General features: G+C 48.1%; 1 pseudogene; it reads left to right on the forward strand.

Annotated features, from left to right (window-relative positions):
• The first annotated feature begins 231 nt into the window (after window positions 1-231).
• On the forward strand, window positions 232-4502 carry LOC102767507 (annotated as a pseudogene).
• Window positions 4503-9145: the final 4643 nt, after the last annotated feature.

Consider the following 9145-nt stretch of genomic DNA (forward strand, 5'->3'; position numbering starts at 1 on the left):
AGCACACTAATCCAGTGGGGAAGGCTGAGAAATTACCGAATAATTCACTGATGCAGATACGCAGAGACTGTTATGGGCACATGACTTAGCATAATGGAAGGAGAAGAGTGGAATGGAGGGGACGATCAGGAGACAGGTGGCTGAGAGGAGGCTGACCTTCCAGACAGAGGGGCCAAGAAGCGACGCTCACAGCAGGGCATGTCAATATTTGTTTAGTAGTTGAATGACAGCATGGACGAAGTCCCCAAAGACACACTAGGTGGGAGACTACAGGCATGCCAGCATGGGATGCAAAAGGAAAGGTAAGGTGCGCCAGTGAGGCTGCAGATATCACGGAAGGTCATGAGCCAAATGGTTAAAAAAATACAAATAAAAAGCCGCAGCAGCTGTGGAGAGAGAGGAACTGTTTGGAGGTTGTTTTCCAACAGTAGACTTGGAAGCTGAGAGTTCTGCGGTGAGCACTTCCAGGTGATGAGAAGAGGAATGGGGTCACTGAGGAGGTTGGCTGAATGAGCAGGTGGTGCAGATCACTGGAGTTCAAAGAATGGCCCAACACCTGAGGCCAAGCAGATTCCCCACAACCCTAAGCACCTCTAATTCTCGTAATTACTTGGCCTTTCTTGAAATGAATGAGTTTGTGAAATGCTCTAGTATTATTATAGCAAAGCTGGTTGCCTCATTAAAAGTTGCTATTTCACTCAGCTTTCACAAATGCATGGCCAGGGGCTTACCATCAAAGCCTCTATTTTTGCAATTAAGCATTTCAGTTTTGTGCTGTGTGGACAGTGTTTGTTTGTGACCCTAACACCCCAGAAATTGGTGCAATGAAAACATGCAGATCCAGTTCACTGGTCTGCATGCAACTGATCCAGCTCACATACGTGTCACCATAGGAAACGGATGGTCCACTTGGCTTTCAGGATGCTGGCAGCAGCTCAGCTGGAGGACTCTGAAAGCCCCACCAGCACGAGAGGCATCTTTGGTGTCTGCAGAAACCTTGAGGAACTTCCCCCCGTTCTATGCATCCTCTCCTAGACACCTTCCTGGTGCATGAGGCCCAGGGAACAACTCCCACCACAAGTCACCTGAACAAGGTTATGCAGACAAAGCACAGCGGAGCACTGCAGTTACCTTTTCACCTTTGAACAGCCGGCCTGTGGAGGCCGTGACTTCTTGCCACATTAACCCGTTACAGATTGCTGTTCTGTTAAAAAAAAAAAAAAAAAAAGCCAAGATCCCAACTATGTCTAAGAAACTGTTCAAAAGGGGTTCACTGCCACATGTAATCATTATAGCTTGAACTTTTGCCTTCTCCCCAAAAAGAAGATAGTGTAGAAACACAGATAGTAATGAGTCACACTGAGAAAGCCAACGTTGTTCATCCGCAAAGGCCGTGTGACAGAAATTGGGGAGTCTCTGACAACTAAATCCAGGACTGTTGTGCCTGCTACCTGCTTCTACTCGGTTCCAGGCCCTCAGGGGAAAAATGTTCTGGGCTCTACAGAATCCCCATAATTTTCTGTATCTTCTGGGTGAAACTCAAAAAGATGGTCCCTAAGGGACACGATCCCTACCCAATTTCAGTCTTGGAAACAGAACCCTTTATTGTGTTGTGTATCTCAGAGCCACACCCCTTTTCTGCTGCTCACTGGGAAAGGTTACGTTGGTCTGAACGCTATCATTTGAAAAAATACACGTTCTCAGCCTTTAAAGAAATGGCCTCAAATTGCTCCTTGTGGTGAGTGTTCATGGTTGACTTACAAAGGGCTGGAGACTGAGGGGACCTGAGAGGCTGGGAGTGGAAATGCTGACAAGCATCTGCTCACTCACATCTCGCAGATGCAAACACGAACCTTGCACTTCTGAGTTTCTGCGGGCTTATCGATGAGGAGACAACAGATGTGCTGACCTCACTGGAAATTCCCTGGTGAAAGGACACTTCCTAACGTTTTGGGTTTCCAGGCTCTGATAACTCACCGACCATCAAAGTAGGGCTTCCTGACCAGTGTAGCCCATGAGAACAAGAGAAACGAGTCTTCTCCCTTAGCCACATGCTCACCCCGGAGGAAGAGGCCGCCGTCAGTGAGCAGGTCTATGCTTGCCGGTGTTCAAGAGGAAGGGTCCAACCCTGACCAGGCACAGCAGAGGCCTCTATGCATGGCTGGGCGTCCTCTAGTCTCTTCTGCCTTCAGACTACACTTCCTAGAAAATTGAGATGAAACACTCCCACAATTGTGCTTCCTCACGGTATTTCCAAAACCAACAGCATCTCTCTCAATCAGCAGGATATGTGAAATCCCAAAGCAGGACTGGGTCCTGGCAGACCGCCACCATCTCCTGGCTCATTACGTTTGTGTCTATTTAGTCTCTAATTTGCTAGTGATTCTGGCACTTTGGCCCCAAATAAAACAAAATGGAATGTTTCAATGTTAATTTTTTAACACTGAAACTTTTCCAATCTCAGGCTTTGGTTCTGTCTTCTAAGAGAGGGATCTGATGGTGATGCCGAGGAGACATGTGGGGAAGTGGAAAGAATCCCGGAAATCAGGCTCATCAGCACTCAGGCCCCAGCTGCTACTTACTGGCAGTGGAACTCTGGCTCATCCCGTAACCCCGAAGCCCCGATTTCCTCAGTTATAAGAACTGTAACTTGGCCTGCCAACGTTTCCATGAGATCAGAAGACCTAATAAGTGTACAGAGATTTAAAAGACATCAAGCAAAAGAATGTCTGAAAACCATTGAGTGGACTAATTTGGAAACTGGACACCTGTATTTAATGGACAGGATGCTTTTGTCTGCTACTGGGTCAGATTCCTTGCTCCTGGACAAAGCATTTCAATGCAGAATTTCTCTAAGTGCCTGGTGGGGTTGGTAATAGGGTTTAGTCAGGGTGAGTGGCTGATCAATAAAGTTCGCCATATGGTCTTCTCGAGAAGGGTTAAGGTTGTTCTGAGGGCCTTTAGGTGCCAAGATGTTTTAGAAATATCTTGTCCTATATATCCTATACACCCTCATAGCTTGTCTTATATACCTACTAGAGGCCCGGCACACAAATTCATGCACGGGTGGGGTCGGGCCGGGCTGGTCGAGGGGAGTGGCTGCAGGCATTTGGACAGCAGCCCTGCCCCTGGTTGGGGTGGGGGGAGCACCTATCGGGGGTGGGGCCAGCCGAGGGAGGGGCCGAGGGCGGTTGGCCAGCCAGTCCTGCCCCCTGGTCAAACTCCCCGTTGAATTCCTAGTCGAGGGGACAATTTGCGTATTAGCCTTTTATTATATAGGATACACCCTCAATGCTTGAATTTAGGTCCCCTGGAAATCAAATTTCTGCTATCATTCCAACATCCTCAAAGTGGTTAGATCCCAATAGCAAAGAAGCAATGGTGCCTTTTATACAACTAACAGCACTCAGTTCATCATGCCCCTGAGGTGGGTGCTAGGGCATGCCAATTGCAGGACTGAAACACACACTGCCCGCTTCCTGGGAGGCTGCCCACGCAGGGCTCGATTCCTTCCTTCTCTTAGGGTTGCTCCAGCTGGAGGGAGCTCACAATGCCTGGTCTGTGTGGGTAGGAGGGCCTGCCCCTGGGCTTGATGTAGAACATCTGTGAAGAGCATCCATTTCCAGAGCTCGCAAAGGGCCCTTTACCCGTCTTCTCTCATCAAAATTCTATCACCATTTTTCAATGCCAGTCTACTTTTGAGAAGCCTCTTCCATAAAACCTTTCCAATCTGCCTTCTCAAGGTAAAATTCGTCTTGTCCACTGCTCTTCTACAGCAAAAACAGATTACTATGTCTCCTACCCCCTATGATGTGTGTCTCTGAAAGTAATAACAAAGCTTCCCCTTATTATAGATTTGGCTAGACAAGAGCAGGAGGAAATTCTTGAGCAAGAGTTTTTATTCCTGCTCTCTTCCTGTCTCTCATCATGGTGGATCAAGGGGAAAGGAGAACCCCATGCGGGAACTGCGCATCCGCAAGCTCTGCCTCAACATCTGTGTGGGGGAGAGCGGGGACCAACTGACGTGGGCAGCCAAGATCCTGGAGCAGCTTATGGGCCAGATCATGGTCTTCTCCAAAGCCAGATACACAATCAGGTCCTTTGGCATCAGGAGAAATGAAAAGATTGCTGTCCACTGCACAGTCCGTGGAGCCAAGGCAGAAGAAATCTCGGAGAAAGGTCTAAAAGTGCGAGAGTAGGAATTACGAAAAAATAACTTCTCAGATACTGGAAACTTTGGTTTGGGGATCCAGAAACACATCGATCAAATATGACCCAAGCATTGCTATCTACGGCCTGGACTTCTATGTGGTGCTGGGTAGGCCAGGTTTCAGCATCGCAGACAAGAAACGCAGGACAGGCTGCACTGGGGCCAAACACAGAATCAGCAAAGAGGAGGCCATGCTGGTTCCAGCAGAAGTATGATGGCATCATCCTCCCTGGCAAATAAATTCCCATTTCTATCCAAAAGGCCAATAAAATGTTTTCAGTGAAAAAAAAAAGTTTTTATTCCTTATGAGGTAAAAATCATCCATAATTTATAAACTGTAATCTGGACCAGTGGTCTCTAAATATTCTGGATTATGTACCTTCAACTTGATATATACTTGTTTATATGGTATATACATGTACATTATACTGACATTTTCTGAACATGACAGATCACACACACAAATAGTAATATTCAAAGGATGATATAAACAACAGATACAGAGCATTCTGATCTTTTCATGCCATGCCCCAGTGGATCCGCTCCCACTGAGGTGTGTGCGCTCCCATGCAGAGCCCTGGGTCCCACCCCAGAATGGTGTGCTTAGCTTCCCCTCGTGACCACCCTTCCTTGAGTCAAAGTGGTGTCGTGAGCGAAGCTGGGAAATACTAACTTCTTTGTGTGGCCAGAGAGGAAAGGTTGACTTTCTCAAAGGAAAGGTGACTTTAATGGACAGTGCAGGTGCGGGTGGCGTGGCCGCCCCTGCGTAGCCAGAGGCTGTCTGAAGGGAATCGGTCTTATTTTCATTAAAGCAGGCAGTGTATTCAGACAGGCCCTGAGGATTTCTGTTCTTGTTGTTGCTCTGGGGTTTGTTCAGACCACACCTTCTGATAGGCTCTATGATTAGGAACACTTTTCAGAGACTGTGCTGGGCTGAAGGCATGTGGAGGCAAACATCTCCCCCCACCCCCACCCCCACCCCCCGCCACCAGTAATGACAAATCCAAACTGATAGAGCAGTGTCTCAATAGCAGTGACCTTGACTATGTAAAAGTCTAAGCTCACTTCTGCTGTCACTACAGACTCTTAGGCAATCCGAGCAGAAAAAACAGGGGCACAGGAAATATGTAAAGGGAGGAGGCGTGCATAAAAATAACTATAGAAAGGTTTCCAGAAATACAGTCAAATGCATTTTAGCATCAGGCATAAACTTGATGACAGTGAGGCTCAGAAAGAAAGCATATTTCAAAAGAACATTTATAAAACCTTGGATTCAATAATGAGACCTTTGGATTTGAATTATTAAGGAGAGAGAACCCAGAGACAGAACATGGCTGTTGTGCAGTGAATTTGGGGCTAGTATTCTGGAACACTTTCCCCACATAACGGTCATGTGATTGCATTAAGATTAACATGAGTTGAAACCTTTGTGTTTACAAGTGGACTCTCTTCCCACTTCGGTAAACAAGGCTTCCTGGAAACCACTGTATGGAAACTCATTGAAACGTATAGATACCACAATGACTCCCAAGGCAAGCTGAGCATCACCAATTGCCACTTCACACACACCCCACACACAGAGGTAGAGAGGGCTGCAGTTCACACTCTGGCTCTGAGTATAATGTGTCAAATCCGATCACCAGCCCTCTACTAGGAGGGGACAGTTTGGGTTTAAAGAAAAATGCACATTTACCTGGGGAAATTTCATTTCAACGAAGGTCAAAATAAATGGGGCAGAAAGGGCATATAATAAATTGCTTTCTTCTCAACTGTGCTGGTGTATCCTATGTCTACCGGGGTTCTCACGACATCAGCCTTTGCCTTGTACACCGCTCCATTCTCACGTGGCTGCAGGGTAAGGCAACGAGGAAGCAGGGAAAGCCTGGCAGACTCTTGAACAATCACTCCAGTGCATCATGGTGTACATTTCCAGCCACTTGTTTCCTATGTGTCTGTGTGTGTGTACAAAGCACATTTAACACACATACTATACATTTATAACATTTTTTTGAAAATAAGATAATATTTGGAAGCTCATTTTTCACTTAATATAAGATGAATATTTTATACATCATTAAATCTAATTTTCAAATTTTTATGGCTACATAATATTCCATTCCATAGATGGACTATGCTTTACGTATTTAGCTGCTTCTACTGTTTATTACATTCATTCTATTGATTTTTATATATTATGAAAGTGAGAGAGAAAATGCATAGCTCTTTTCTTGTTATTACTCATGAGTCAAAAGCAGATATAGGGATGACTTAGCTGTGAGAATAAACAAAAGTGGTGACAGTAGAGACTGCTTTTTACTCACTATCACTGCCAGAACATTGATTTTATTGGGGTAGCAATGTTCCCAGCTTTTTAAGAAAAGCATCAAACCCCCGTGATTTCCCATATAACTAGGGTGATATGACCCAGTTCTAAGCAATGAGAAGTCAGCAGAGTGGCGTGAGGAGCATACAAGAGGGCACCTTTTTGGGGACAAGGGCAAAGTCAGTTTGGAGAAGCTGTTTTCCCTTGTTCCTGGCTGAAGAGTATGCAGACCTGATGGTTAGAGCTCCGCAGTCATCTCCAGAGCACGAAGGTGAAGATCTCCCTTTAAGGATGGCATGAAAGCCATTTCCAGTGTCACAATCACCCCAGTGCCGAGGTACGTGGAACAGAATGGAGAGCAGAACCATTCTGTGTAGATTGTTCTTTCTTTCCCTCTCTCATGTGTAGCTAAATTTGCACACGTCAAATGTGCATATTATATACCCTCTCTGTATTTCTATCAGTCCTAATCTATCTGACACCACCTCAGAAAGCCAGCAGTTACTACTGGATACCTACATGACCAAAGACTTCTTTAAAAGGATTAAAAATTCCCAAAGGCCAATGGTAATTTTCATGGTGGACCTATGAGTTAAGGACATTTTTTTTTTTGCATTTTATGTAGTATGCATGCTTATGTGGGTTGGGTGGTGAAAGGTAGGAGGCAGGGAGAAGGGTTTCCTCACTATGGGCCTATCCATCCTTGAGCTCCTTAACTATGGACTTAGATCCCTGAGTTTGCCAGGTTAATCCAGCTGTAATCACCTGACCCAGCCACTGGGTGAGCCAGACTGTCCAGGTACGTTTCTACTCCAAGGGTACATTTAGGAGGCACAGAAAGTTATATAAGCACTAAAGGCCTTGTGCATGGATTCATGCACCAGTGGGGTCCCTTGGCCTGGCCTGTGCTCTCTCGCAATCTGGGACAAACCTCTTGGGGGATGTCGGCTAACCGGTTTCAGCCTGATCCCTGCAGGCCCGATCCAGAGGGCAGGGAGCCCGATCCTGTGTGTTGAGTGTCTGTCCCCTGGTGGTCAGTGCACATCATAGCGACCAGTCATTCAGTCACTTAGGCTTTTATGTATATAGACTAGAGGCCTGATGTACGAATTCGTGCACAGATGGGGTCCCAAGTGGGGGGTGTGGGACGCGATTGGCCCTCCGGGCGGGTGGTGGGACACCCTTGGAGGCCTGGGATCTGGATCCATCCCACTGACATTCTCACTGGTTGTTGGGAGCCACCTGGCAGCTGCTTTTATATGGTTTCTTCCTTGCGGAGTGTCTAGGGAGGGGAAATGGCCATGGTGCCCAAGGCCGACTTCTAGGAGGCCAGCAGCACTGTCAGGATCATGCTGGCAGTGCTGGTCCATTGGTGCCTGGCCTGTTCTCCAGAGATTGGACCTGCAGAACTACTGAGGAAGTGAGTGGCTGCTGCCAGGCTGGTGGGCTGCCGGGATGGGTAGGTCAGCTGAACGGTGTTCCCGCTGTGGGAGCGCACTGACCACCAGGGGGCAGCTCCTGCATTGAGCATCTGCCCCTTGGTGGTCAGTGAGCATCATAGCGACTGGTCATTCTGGTCATTCAGTCATTCGGTCGCTTAGCCTCTTATATATAGACTAGGGGCCCAGTGCACAAATTCGTGCACCTTGAAAGGAACTGTGGGCCACGAGGCTGTGGTGGGCAGAGGGGTGGGTCTTGGCCCATCCTCCGCATCCCCACCTGACCCCTCCTGCCATGGCCCCCGGTCCTCTATCTGCCAGCAGGCCCGCTCCTGCCACGCCATTCCCACACACTGACGGCGCTGGCCCTGCTCACACCCACTGACAGTGCAGAGCGATTGGGTCCAGCACCAGCAGTGGTGTGAGTGGGGCCAGCACCGTCAGCGGGTACAAGTGGTGGCTGCTGCCCAGACCACCCCTGAGCAGGGAGAGGTGGAGAAGCCCTGAGGGGTGATGCTGTCTCTTTTCCTTTCTGTCTCTGTTCCTTTCAAGGTGCACGAATTTGTGCACTGGGGCCACTGAGTGATCAGGGCCTGTGCTGGGTGCTGGCAGCAGGTGCAAGCGGCAGCTCTGGTGCCAGCAGCAGGTGTGAGCAGGGCTGGCACCAGCAGCAGGTGCAATTACCTGGCAGAACCACGGCGTGCGGGAGCAAAGAATTTTCAGTAACCACCAAAGGCTCACCCCGATGACAGCAACCAGTGCCCTACCCTGGTCTGGCGCGCCCGCTCATCTGCTCCACCATCCTGCCACAGCCGATGCCTGCCATGTTCTGCACTCTGCCACCTGCTGCCGACATCCGCCATGTTCTGTGTGCACCCCCTGGTGGTCAGCGCACGTCATAGTGACTGGTTGCTCAGTTGCTTGGTTGTTTGGTTGTTCAGTCTATTTGCATATTAGGATTTTATATAGATAGATAAGGTGACTATTTGGGCGGGGCAAGGATAGTTTTTTGTGGGTTTTTTTTTAATCTTCAGCTGAGGATATTTTTCCATTGATTTTTAGGGAGAGGGGAAGACAGAGGGAAAGACAGAGAGAAATATCAATGTGAGAGAAACACATCGATTGGTTGCCTCCTGCTCTTGCCCCGGCCAGGGCCCATGCCAGGGAGGAGCC

Source organism: Myotis davidii, unplaced genomic scaffold (genome assembly GCF_000327345.1).
Source record: "Myotis davidii unplaced genomic scaffold, ASM32734v1 scaffold221, whole genome shotgun sequence".
Classification (NCBI taxonomy): domain Eukaryota; kingdom Metazoa; phylum Chordata; class Mammalia; order Chiroptera; family Vespertilionidae; genus Myotis; species Myotis davidii.